General features: G+C 45.2%; 1 protein-coding gene across 3 annotated transcripts in view; it reads left to right on the plus strand.

The window, feature by feature from the left end:
• The first annotated feature begins 4,642 nt into the window (after positions 1 to 4,642).
• LCA5L (lebercilin LCA5 like) overlaps positions 4,643 to 12,865 on the plus strand; it is a 37,987-nt gene continuing 29,764 nt past the window's right edge. For 2 of the 3 annotated variants that reach the window (XM_077293865.1, XM_077293867.1), the window contains exon 1: positions 4,643 to 4,713. The gene's annotated coding sequence lies outside the window, so the exon portion shown is untranslated. The other variant, XM_077293866.1, reaches the window with a different exon arrangement.

Raw genomic sequence — 12,865 nt, forward strand, 5'->3', positions numbered from 1 at the left:
TTAGGCCCTGTTTCACATGTTGTATAAATGCTGCATATTTTCTGATGCTTTTTTCGACAAAATTTCTGCTGTGTTTAACTGTCCAAGCAAAGTGGATGGGATTTCATAAAAACTGCGTCTTCTGTGCATCTAAAGACGCTGCTGAACTATGCGGTTTCGCTGCTTTTTTTCTCTAGGGGCTTCTATGTGGAGCCTAAAAAAAACACATGTAAGAAACTGCATCAATTAAATTTGGAGCAATATAAAAAACACTTAAAAACGCGGCTTCACATCTGCACCAAAAACACGACCTACAGGCACTAAAAAGCCAAATGTTCTATAGTGAAGCAACTGTACATAACGATGAGAAAGTTCTGGTGGCTCCGACTGTGAATTGATTAATAAAAAATAAATCCACAGATCCTGACTAGAGAGGAGTAGGATGCACAGATGACGTCCCGCCAGTCCTGGGTGATCAAAAGCCACGCCGGGGACACCGGAAGGTTAGAGATTCACGGCCTCCCGTGAAACAATCCGCTCATCTCTAGTCCCAACTGTCCCGGATGCAACGGACAGTCCCGGATTTGGGTCTATGCCCTGCAGTCTGCTAAATGTCCCTTGCTGCCACAGCCCCTCTGACAACTCCTCGTGCCAGGGTAAAAAAAAAGGGTCGTGGTCAAAATTAACACATATGTACAGTATGAGGTACGTCACAACAGTCCTGTTCTTTACAGGACTGTCCCTCGAAAGGCACCCGAAAGGAGGCAAAACTTATGCAACTATGCCTCAAAATAGCTGGGGGATCCAAATATTGGGAAGGTGTGTGGATGTACATTTCTACGAACATCTAGTAATCTAGAATGTCTGATAATAGAGCGCCTCAGGTCCTTTTAGTGTGAGCATAGCCCCTTCCTGACATAGGGAGTGTTGGTATAAGTCCATGTCAGGTGCAGCCATCTATATTGGGGGTTTCTGGAGCTGAGCCGCTGTAAACATGGCAGATGATGGCTGTACTATACAGCTGTAGAAATCGCAGGAACGTGAGATGTTGTCACGGACAGGAGGCAGATCAAGAGTTAGCAGGTTTATTAACAACACATATACTAAGCGCAGGGAGTGGTAGGACGCGGGGGGGTGTTAGGAAGTAGGGCAGAACTGGGAGCTGGAAGTGGGTAGGGCAGGATCGAACGATAGTTCGATAGGAAGAAACAAAGGCAATAAAACTTTTCAGTCTGTAGTCTTCTTGACTGCAGCGTTTCGGTTCTCCAATGGTGGCACTGACAACAGCGGCACGTGACGTCTCGGAGGTGTAGAGGACAGGGTTCCAATCCACTGAGCGGGTAAAGAGTCTTTGAAGGGTGCGGGGAGTTCCTGCACTCATGGATGCTAAACACTGTGCTCAGTCCAGTACGAAGAACCACCGGAACAAGGCTTTGCTCCGCGGTGTATACAGGTACCCGGCTAAGAGGCTCTGGCCTAGTCACCTGCTTCCCACTGTGCTGCGCACATTACAGTCTCTGGTTTCAAGTCTAAGTCACCTCCTGGCACGGACGTTAGCGGGAAACTGGCAGTCGATCGTCCACCTGCAGTGGACCGGTACGCAGGGGTTCCGTCAAGTCGGCCTGCGTTAAAGGGATGCTCTGTCTTTACAGCCGACACTGCACCCAACTGTCCGCTTAGCTTTCCCGCCTGGACTCTGTCTCTTTTCCCGCGCACAGCGCTTTTTAATACGATCCCGCCTACTGCAGTCACATGCAAAGGTCGGTCCTTGTCTGAAAATCTTCCCCCTTCAACATTGGTGACAGTCCCGGTAGTTCCAGAACCGGCGTGAGAAAGGTATACCCGATCTTGTTCTCCCTCTTACACACCCGTCACCTTCCTCTAACAGGAGCAACCGAAATGGTTTAACTGTAACAAGAAGCCATGACATCTCAGGAAAACTCTTACAGGATGTGCCATTGATGAAGAGAGGCTGCCATCTGCTGGCCAGCCAAAATCAAGTGTAACCAAAGTGTGCTGTAAGATTTGCAGGGGGAGCGACCTATAAAAGCTCTGCATGCCCAACCACGAGGAGATTTGGCGCCAGGGAAGAGATGGGGGCAGACGTGCTCCAAAGACACCGCTAAGACCAACATGACAGGCCTCAGCGGGGAGTCTGTGCCACCCATGTCTGTTCACCGCCTGTCAAGGTCCGGATCCCCAGAAGACTTTTCCAAGTACGGCTTACATTGGTCAGAGCCGGAATCTGAGCCCTGCGCTGGTCAAATCTCCGAGGCCCGACTATGCCTGTCAAGAGCTGAGGCCCAGACCTCTAGTCCCTGAACCTGAGAGACTTCTGCCTACGGTCAAGCCGAGAAGAGCCGTGCGGAGACTGCGACAGGAGAAGCACACCTCTGTGGAGGGACAGTGCGAGTGAGCAGGGACAACATTTCCGGCTATCATCAATGGTACCAGGGTTGAATGGGATTAGGAGTACACGTTGGGAGGAGGTTGGTTGGTGCATGGGAGGCTCAACGGGCTTTAATAGACTACGTCAGGAAGAGACTTGCCTCCTTGCGAGAAAACCCAGAGCTTCGAGTGGGAGCTCACGTGGTGTCTCCCAAGAATGGGCACACCACCTTTGTTAAAAGGACACTAACGTTAAATAGTGAAAGACGTTCTTGGTTATTCTAAACTTGTTATTCCTTCTACTGGTAAATTGCATAGTTATTAATACTAATTGTTTAAAGTTACTGTTGTACATAAAAAAATTATATCAGACCCTGACTGTTTCCAACTCGTAATCTCTGCTCATTGCATCCAGACACCTGCATTACATTTGGCATAGTCGGCAGAATGGAACATTCAGACACAGAGATGGAGGACCAGTCTGTGACAAAGCCCGGCAAGGCAAATATACCCTTGGGGGATATGCTTAGCAACCTTCCCAAGTTCACAGGGAGCAGCGTGTCGCTGTGGGACAAGGTAGAGAGGCTGAAAAGCATGCTGCTCATGTATCCACTGACCCCTTCTGTTCAGGCCAAGTTAGTTCTAACCCTTGATGGAGAGGCCCAACAGACGGTTATGTACTGCCCACCTAGGGATTGTGACACTGTGGTTAAGGTGATAAAACTCTTGGAGGATATGCATGGTGACACCACAAACCTAGGGCACGTTCGCATTGCAGAAAGTGAAGGCCCATATCACCAAGTAGACCCAAGATGGGCACCAAGGACTTAATCTCTTGGACAAAGTGTTGCGGGATCAACTCATTGCTGGACTGAAGGATCCCTCTCTGAAGCAGATCTTACGGTAGCGCCTACGCCTGAATCCCAGTCTGAGCTTCCTTGAGGTTGGAGCCGATGTTAGAATCTTAGAGCGAGAGACCCCTGTTCTTTCCGCCACGGTCCAGAGTTATGAAGTGTTCATCCCTGAGTCAACCTGTACTGAGCTGGGTGCGGGATATACTTCAAGAGATTTGGGACATGTCAGGTGAGGTGTGCAGCATCAAGGGGACCCCTGCTGCCAACCCTCCTCATGTGAGAGGAGGTCAGAGCGGGAAAGTTGCTACTTCCAAACCCCATCTCACCGTGTACGTAGCCCACCAGTGGAAAGCAAGTGAGAGTGTTTAACCTGACGTGGAAGGGGGCATAATTCAAGAGACTGTCCGAGTCAAGAAAGGAGGAAACGGGGGAGCCTGTTAAACTAACGCTCCCAACAGTCATGGAGCATACCTTGGAGTTTCGAGCCTCAGAGGGTGGAAGAGAGAATACTGAGTATATTGTCTGTGAGAGACCCATTGCCTGGGCTGAATTCAACGGCCAACGCATTCGCTGCTTGATGCACACGGGATCTCAGGTGACCACAATGCCTGAGACATATTTCCAGAGTAATTTTCTTGAAAATAACAGCCTTCAGCTCGTCTGCATTGTTGGGTCTGGTGTCTCTCATCTTCCTCTTGACAATACCCCATGGATTCACTATCATAGATTCTCTATGGGGTTAAGGTCCGGCGAGTTTGCTGCCAATCAAGCCCAGTGATACTGTTGCTTGTAAACCAGGTATTGGTAGTTTTGGCAGTGTGGACAGGGGCCAAGTCCTGCTGGAGAATGAAATTTCCATCACCAAAAAGCTTGTCGGCATGAAGTGCTCTAAAATTTCCTGGTAAACGGCTGTGATGACTTTGGTCTTGATAAAACACAGTGGACCTACACCAGCATTTTTTTTCCCTTGTTATTCAGATGCGGTAAAATGGACGGCGTCATTCAAAACTACAACCAGTGCGCAAAATAACAAGTCCGCCTATGTATACAGAAAAATAAAAAAAATTCATGGCTCTGGGAAGAAGGGGAGGAAAAACTGAAATTCTAAAAATGAAAAAAGTGAAAGGGTTAAAAAAAAAAATGCTCCCGTCAGCGGTGGTCGATCAGATCAGGGAGAAATCCGCACGTTCTCACGTTTGTCACTTGTGGATAGCGATTATTTATTTTAATATTTAATAGAAAATTCTATATGAATTTCTCGGCGTCGCCATATACCAAAGCGGGGTACAAGGCGACTCGCAGTGTGGTGCTATATATATATACCGGCATCTTATCTGGCCACAAGATGGAGTCCTGCCTCTAGGAACTACATCTCCCAGCATGCACTGCAGATGCTTAGGTTTCCTGTCTCCATAGCAACAGGATACAGGATTTTTTTTTCTCCAGTGAAACATCTGTTGGAAACTGTTGGTAGGAAGCGCACGGAGCGCAGGTAACAGAGGATGGGGGTTGTAGTGTCTCGTTAGTAAGCGCCTATCACCTAGGAAGGCAAGAGGGGCACTACCTGGGGTCAGCCGGGGTCAGGACAGTTTGGGGTCCTGAACTATGAAATGCAGTGAGTTTCTTATGGCAAAATAGCGGATGGAGACTTCAGTTATAATAAGTATTAAAACAGAGTTTTGATGTAGCAGAGCCGAGTTTGACATTTAATTCATAGACATAGTGTATACTAATGCAGCAGTGAGTGTGACATTCAGTCCAGAGTGATGTAGCAGGGCTGAGTATGGCATTCAGTCTATACTGATGTAGCAGAGCCGAGTATGACATTCAGTCGAGAGTGATGTAGCAGAGCCGAGTATGACATTCAGTCCAGAGTGATGTAGCAGAGCCGAGTGTGACATTCAGTCCAGAGTGATGTAGCAGAGCCGAGTATGACATTCAGTCCAGAGTGATGTAGCAGAGCCGAGTGTGACATTCAGTCCAGAGTGATGTAGCAGAGCCGAGTATGACATTCAGTCCAGAGTGATGTAGCAGAGCTAAGTTCAGCAGAATCTAATTTATGGTATACCATAACTAATCCTCCTACTATCCAAACTCGGCGACTTCCTGAAAATTTTAAATGATGAATTTAGCTTCACCTCATGTAGCAGAGCATCTTTTGTGTAGTATTATATAACGGTTATTCAGATGGTACGATCAGACTGGGAACCGCTGCTTAGGGGCGTAACTAGAGACGCCACTACATACATTGGGTACGAAAGTATTCAGACCCCTTTAAATTTATCACTCTTTATTTCATTGCAGCCTTTTGGTAAATTCAACAAAGTTCATTTTTTTTCTCATTAATGTTCACTCTGCACCCCATCTTGACTGAAAAAAAAACAGAAATGTAGAAATTTTTGTAAATTTATTAAAAAAGAAAAACTGTCATTATGATTTAAACAGAGAAAATACAGAAGTTTGACAAGAAATGGCTTCACCCAACCACTAACCATGAGTGGAGGAAAAGTTTTGATGTTATCTACTATATATTTGTCTAAGGGTACTTCCGTCTGTCCTTCTGTCTGTTCGTTCACTGATTGGTCTCGCCAGCTGCCTGTCATGGCTGCCGCGACCAATCAGCGATGCGCACAGTCCGGAAAAAAATGGCCGCTCCTTACTGCCCGCACTCACTCATGTGACCGCGACGTCATCAGAGGTCCTGCGCTCAGACCAACCCTGGGACCGGAAGCTGCCGTGGACTACAAGGGGCCCTCGGAAAGGTGAGTATATGTTTATTTTTTATTTTTTAACCTGTGACAAACGTGGCTGGGCAATATACTACGTGACTGGCCAATATACTACGTGGCTCTGTGCTGCATACTACATCACTGGGCAATATACTACGTAATTGGGCAATATACTACGGCGCTGAACAATATACTACGTCGCTGGGCAATATACTATGTCGCTGGGCAATATACTACGTCGCTGGGCAATATACTACTTCGCTGGGCAATATACTTACCTGGGCAATATACTACATGGCTCTGTGCTGTATACTACGTCGCTGGGCAATATACTACATTGCTGGGCAATATACTACGTCGCTGGGCAATATACTACGTGGCTGGGCAATATACTATGTGACTGGGCAATATACTACGTGACTGGGCAATATACTATGTGACTGGGCAATATACTACGTGACTGGGCAATATACTACGTGACTGGGCAATATACTACATCGCTGGGCAATATACTATGTGACTGGGCAATATACTACGTGGCTGGGCAATATACTACGTGACTGGGCAATATACTACGTGACTGGGCAATATACTACGTGACTGGGCAATATACAACGTCGCTGGGCAATATACTACGTGACTGGGCAATATACTACGTGACTGGGCAATATACTACATCTCTGGGCAATATACTATGTGACTGGGCAATATACTACGTGGCTGGGCAATATACTACGTGGCTGGGCAATATACTATGTGACTGGGCAATATACTACGTGACTGGGCAATATACAACGTCGCTGGGCAATATACTACGTCACTGGGCAATATACTACGTGGCTGGGCAATATACTATGTGACTGGGCAATATACTACGTGACTGGGCAATATACAACGTCGCTGGGCAATATACTACGTGGCTGGGAAATATACTACGTGGCTGGGCAATATACTACGTGGCTGGGCAATATACTACGTGACTGGGCAATATACTACGTGACTGGGCAATATACTACATCGCTGGGCAATATACTATGTGACTGGGCAATATACTACGTGGCTGGGCAATATACTACGTGTCTGGGCAATATACTACGTGACTGAGCAATATACAACGTCGCTGGGCAATATACTATGTGACTGGGCAATATACTACGTGGCTGAGCACTATACTACATGGCTGGGCAATATACTACGTGACTGGGCAATGTACTACGTGACTGGGCAATATACTACATCGCTGGGCAATATACTATGTGACTGGGCACTATACTACGTGGCTGGGCAATATACTACGTGACTGGGCAATGTACTACGTGACTGGGCAATATACTACATCGCTGGGCAATATACTATGTGACTGGGCAATATACTACGTGACTGGGCAATATACTACGTGACTGGGCAATGTACTACGTGACTGGGCAATATACTACATCGCTGGGCAATATACTATGTGACTGGGCAATATACTACGTGGCTGGGCAATATACTACGTGGCTCTGTGATGTATACTACGTGACTGGGCAATATACTACGTGACTGGGCAATATACTACGTGACTGGGCAATATACTACGTGGCTGGGCAATATACTACGTGGCTGGGCAATATACTACGTGGCTGGGCAATATACTACGTGGCTGGGCAATATACTACGTGGACATGCATATTCTAGAATACCCAATGCGTTAGAATTGGGCCACCATCTAGTCATTCATATTCTCTGAAAAAAGGCCAAGAAAGCAAAAATTCTGCCGGGGTATGTAAACTTTTGAGCACAACTGTAGTATAATACACAGCTCATAGTCATCCATAAAGTATAACGCACAGCCCATAGTCATCCATGTAGTATAATGCACAGCCCATAGTCATACATATAGTATAACCATATAGAAAAAGAAAGCGTCAAGCTATATATAGGGGACCACCACTAAATACAATATAAATTAAGTATAAATTGTATTTGTCAACCAAAAAAAACAACAAACACCACACTATTAAAAACACTTAAAACCTAAACCAAAATGAGTCATGGGTTCCAAGTGAGGAACCACCCCCCCTGGACATGGTTGTGGTGGAAAACAAATGTACAGACAGATAGATAAAAATAGATGATGGTATATACAGCATTAGCAGTAATAAATCTGTCCTGAATAAATAGATAGATCTAACAGCTAGAAGGGTATCACCATGGAAAAGCCATATCTAAATAAAGAGGTATGGCACAGCTCGCAGCATAAATAGCAAAAAATGAACATTTACAAATAATGTGCACCTAAACAATAGCTGCTAATAAACATTCTTAGCCGTGTGAGGCAACAAGTCCTGTATATCAGTACAACACTCTATATGCTAAATCGCAAAGAAGGAGAGATGGAATATACTCCAAAGATGTAGCAATAACAAGGGTAAACCCCCCACTACCAATATCTAACAATATTTGGCCAGATTATTTATGGCTCCTTTTAGCATAGAGGAATGCACCTAAAGCGTACATATATCATGGTCGGGTTAGAGTGTTGAATCCAGGTAGATTAACTGAGCGAGCCTATACACAAATATTAAAGATATCCCATGGAAGACATGCAGCCCAGGCAAATACCACAAGGTTGCATGTAGAACATAAAGCCCACACTATCAGTACCAAGGGAATAACCCTGCTATAAGAACATGACCATAAGATCCATCACCCAGAGGTCCAGGGGGCATGAGGCCCAACGCGTGTCGCCACCAAAGTGGCTTCGTCAGGAGCCTCCCGAGGCAGGAAATTGATTGCGAAACGTACGTCGGGGCTACAAACTCGGCGGTTACCATTCCCACATGGGTAAGCACCTTATGCAACATGGGTTCTAAGCACTTGGCACTTTACTTTATGGCGGTGGCACATGGGTCTCCAGGCAAGATGCCACTCTAGACTTACTTGGGGCAATGTCGGAGGTTCCTATGGGCGCTTGACAGATCGCTATCTATCTTCTCACTTTATATAAGATGCAGCTAGATTTTTCACAGAATGGTCTGTCATCCATGATCCATGATGCTATCTGGTGCTAAAAATGTAGTTTTATGGTACCGTTTGTTTGTTTTTCGTGGCATCACCAATTATCTATCATGTTACTGTCTTTTTATGATATATTGCATTTTTCAATAAAGTTATATATTTTTTATTATATGATGTATAAGAAATTTATTTTTCTTGGGGCGTCATACTCCGTTGTTCTCTATAGGTGATATATTACTGGGAGAGTCACACTGACCTCACATCTGGCCTATATTACTGGGAGAGACACACAGAGCTCACATTCAGCCTATATTACTGGAGAGACACACTGACCCACATCCAGCCTATATTACTGGGAGAGACACACAGAGCTCACATCCAGCCTATATTACTGGGAGAGACACACAGTCCTCACATCCAGCCTACATTACTGGGAGAGACACACAGACCTCACATCCAGCCTATATTATTAGGAGAGACACACAGACCTCACATTCAGCCTATATTACTGGAGAGACACACTGACCCACATCCAGCCTATATTACTGGGAGAGACACACAGAGCTCACATCCAGCCTATATTACTGGGAGAGACACACAGTCCTCACATCCACTCGGACTGGGTCACGGTTAGCAGTGGGGTACCACAGGGGTCAGTATTGGGCCCTCTTCTTTTTAACATATTTATTAATGACCTTGTAGGGGGCATTCAGAGTAGAATTTCAATATTTGCAGATGACACTAAACTCTGCAGGGTAATCAATACAGGGGAGGACAATTTTATATTACAGGATGATTTATGTAAACTAGAAGCTTGGGCTGATAAATGGCAAATGAGCTTTAATGGGGATAAATGTAAGGTCATGCACTTGGGTAGAAGTAATAAGATGTATAACTATGTGCTTAATTCTAAAACTCTGGGCAAAACCGTCAATCAAAAAGACCTGGGTGGATGGGTGGATGACAAACTCATATTCAGTGGCCAGTGTCAGGCAGCTGCTACAAAGGCAAATAAAATAATGGGATGCATTAAAAGAGGCATAGATGCTCATGAGGAGAACATAATTTTACCTCTATACAAGTCACTAGTGCGACCACACTTAGAATACTGTGCACAGTTCTGGTCTCCGGTGTATAAGAAAGACATAGCTGAACTAGAGCGGGTGCAGAGAAGAGCGACCAAGGTTATTAGAGGACTGGGGGGTCTGCAATACCAAGATAGGTTATTACACTTGGGGCTATTTAGTTTGGAAAAACGAAGACTAAGGGGTGATCTTATGTTTATGTATAAATATATGAGGGGACAGTACAAAGACCTTTCTGCTGATCTTTTTAATCATAGAGCGCTGACAGGGACAAGGGGGCATCCTCTACGTCTGGAGGAAAGAAGGTTTAAGCATAATAACAGACGCGGATTCTTTACTGTAAGAGCAGTGAGACTATGGAACTCTCTGCCGTATGATGTTGTAATGAGTGATTCATTAATTAAATTTAAGAGGGGACTGGATGCCTTTCTGGAAAAGTATAATGTTACAGGGTATATACACTAGATTCCTTGATAAGGCGTTGATCCAGGGAACTAGTCTGATTGCCGTATGTGGAGTCGGGAAAGAATTTTTTTCCCCATGGTGGAGTTACTCTTTGCCACATGGGGTTTTTTTGCCTTCCCCTGGATCAACATGTTAGGGCATGTTAGGTTAGGCTATGGGTTGAACTAGATGGACTTAAAGTCTTCCTTCAACCTTAATAACTATGTAACTATGTAACTATGTACATTACTGGGAGAGACACACAGACCTCACATCCAGCCTATAATACTGGGAGAGACACACAGACCTCACATCCAGCCTATATTACTGGGAAAGACACACAGACCTCACATCTGGCCTATATTACTGGAAGAGACAGAGACCTCACATCCAGCCTACATTACTGGGAAAGACACACAGACCTCACATCCAGCCTATATTACTGGGAGAGACACACAGACCTCACATCCAGTCTATATTACTGGGAGAGACACACAGACCTCACATCTAGCCTATATCACTGGAAGAGACAGAGACCTCACATCCAGCCTATGTTACTGGGAAAGACACACAGACCTCACATCCAGCCTATATTACTGGGAGAGACACACAGACCTCACATCCAGCCTATATTACTGGGAGAGACACACAGACCTCACATCCAGCCTATATTACTGGGAAAGAAACATAGAGCTGACATCCAGCTTATATTACTGAGAGAGACACACAGACCTCACATCCAGCCTATATTACTGGGAAAGACACACAGACCTCACATCCAGCCTATATTATGATGATATAGATACCGTCATGGCTGAAAGTTTTGGCACCCTTGAAATTGTTCCAGAAAATGAAGCTTTTATCCAGGAAATTATTGCAATTACACATGATTATTTCCTTTATGTGTATAGGAATAATACAAAAGTGACCTGAAGGTCCTTGAAGGTCTTTCAGTCTCTACCCATACCCAATGATAGAGCAAGGATCTGACTGCTCCTGTTTTCACCATTGTATTCAACTGAATGAGTCTTGGGGACACAGATACAGTTGACATCAGTAAATATTCCCATCCTCCTAGGACCACTCCCTGAATTTGGAACTGTACTGCTGGATTTGGGTTGATTGGGAGGTATGTTGTAATAGACCGGTAGGCTGGATGTGGGTCTGTGGGTCTCTCCCAGAATTATAGGCTGGGTGTCATATTTCTGTGTCCCTCCTGGTAACACAGGCTGGATGTGAGTCTGTGTGTCTCTCCCAGTAATATAGGCTCCATGTGAGGTTAGTGGGTCTCTCCCAGTAATATAGGCTGGATGTGAGGTCTGTGTGTCTCTACCAGTAATATAGGCTGGATGTGACCTTTGTGAGTTTCCCAGTAATATAGGCTGGATGTGACCTCTGTGTGCCTCCCAGTAATATTGGCAGGATGTGAGCTCTGTGTGTCTCTCCTGGTAATATAGGCTGGATGTGACCTCTGTGTGCCTCCCAGTATTATAGGCTAGATGTGAGCTCTGTGTGTCTCTCCCAGAAATATAGGTTCATTGTGAGGTCTGTGTGTTTCTACCAGTAATATAGGCTGGATGTGGGGCCTGTGTGTCTCTCCCAGAATTATAGGCTGGATGTGAGGTCTGTGTGTCTCTCCCAGTAATATAGGCTGAATGTGAGGTCTGTGTGTCTCTCCCAGTAATATAGGCTAGATGTGAGCTCTATGTGTCTCCCAGTAATATAGGCTGTATGTGACCTTTGTGAGATTCCCAGTAATATAGGCTGGATGCTGGATGTGACCTTTGAGAGTCTCCCAGTAATATAGGCTGGATGTGACCTCTGCGTGCCTCCCAGTAATATTGGCAGGATGTGAGCTCTGTGTGCCTCCCAGTAATATAGGCTGGATGTGAGTTCTGTGTGTCTTTCCCAGTAATATAGGCTGGATGTGAGTTCTGTGTGTCTTTCCCAGTAATATAGGCTGGGTGCGAGCTCTGCGTGTCTCTTACAGTAATATTGACTGGATGTGAGGTATATGTGCCTTTCCCAGTAATAAATGCTGAATTTGACCTTTGTGCATAGCCATCGTGCTGATCAGAACAACGTCTATCCTGCACTAATTTCCTCTTCATGTGCTTTCTTCCTTTTCTACAGACTTCTACCCACCATCCTTAAGATAATTTACACTGACCCCCTTCCATTCTGTGGAAATCTTTATGCAACCCTCTCTATGCTTGTATCCCTAAGGCCGGTCTCTGACATTTGTACATATGTGTTCTACCCGCACTTTTTCAACAGTTAGAACACAAACCCATTATAGTGTTTGTGTTTTTTTTGGGTGGTCGAGTATCATTAAAAAAAAAAAAAGAAAAAAACGGAAACATGTCCAATTTTGACTCACAATTAA

The sequence above is a fragment of the Ranitomeya variabilis genome, chromosome 3 (assembly GCF_051348905.1).
Source record: "Ranitomeya variabilis isolate aRanVar5 chromosome 3, aRanVar5.hap1, whole genome shotgun sequence".
Taxonomy (NCBI): Eukaryota; Metazoa; Chordata; class Amphibia; order Anura; family Dendrobatidae; genus Ranitomeya; species Ranitomeya variabilis.